Genomic DNA, 1,148 nt, shown 5'->3' on the forward strand with positions numbered 1-1,148 from the left:
ATGAGTCAGAGGTTAGAATAAAGTGAAAAACTAAATAAAACACATTCCACTGAAAATGGCAGGTACACAGCGTGGACTGCAAATGGGTGAAAGTGCAGCCAAACACATTGAAAGACTTTCAGAAAGTCTGAAGAACTAATGCCGAAAACCACTTTAAAAAGTGACAGTGTTGGCCCGCTTCCTTGGACGCAAAATGTGTGGCAGCTCACGACTTTTGCATTAAACGTGTCATAAAAAGCCATCTGAGCTGTGCTGCTCTTAGGGAACAATGTTGCACACAGTTAATTATGAAATGCTGTCACACTTGTGCACGTTTTCACTTGTTAATGTTGCTGTTACATAACAAGGACCAGAACCACTTCCACACATGTCAAAAAGACTGTTGTGTTCAGATGTGTGTTGTGAGACTGAGCGCAGGGTTGGCTTCCAGAGGAATGCAGGTACATAGCTAGCCTCTGGCAGAAAGCAGTCTTTGTGCCTAGAGACAAAAACCAGTCCTGCAACAGGGCCAAATAGCAGGAACAAAGTGAAACTAAGCGCGACTGTCACAGAGGCTATTTGGGTCGGCGGGTCGTTCCACATCAATATGGAGCAAGGCCTGCAAGTTGCATAACAGCAAGCAGAGGTGTGACATAAAGCAGAGCTGCAATTTGCAGAGAACCCACTGAGGTTGGCAGTCTCAGTCATGGCGCCGGGAGGATAATTAGGTCCAAACTTGTGCCAAGATTTAAGCCATTAGCTTAATGGATGGTGATAGGAATTCTGCTTGGAAACCACGCTGGTGCATTTACTGTCTACAAACAACACAACACAAAGCTTTTTGTTTTGTTTTTAAAAAGTGAAATACTGTAAATACCGCGAATCATTGTTCACGATTAGTCATGCTGGAGGTACAGCATCGAAAAACAGCTGCAATTCAGCCAGAGGACGTTCTGAAGACAGTATTTAATGAATCAGAGTGAATATTTGTTTACAGCAGCTGTGTAGGAAACGAAGAGAACACTTATTACTGTAAAAGGAAGCTGGTTTCACAGATAAAACACTGGGAGCTAGAGCTGATTGGTCCGTGTGTGATTTACACTCTGGCGTGATGGCGTGGGATAACCACCAAGCAGATTTCATTCACAAACAGAAACTTCCATGTGGTT

Source organism: Pundamilia nyererei, unplaced genomic scaffold (genome assembly GCF_000239375.1).
Source record: "Pundamilia nyererei isolate P.nyererei 1_Seehausen unplaced genomic scaffold, PunNye1.0 scaffold00353, whole genome shotgun sequence".
Lineage (NCBI taxonomy): Eukaryota > Metazoa > Chordata > Actinopteri > Cichliformes > Cichlidae > Pundamilia > Pundamilia nyererei.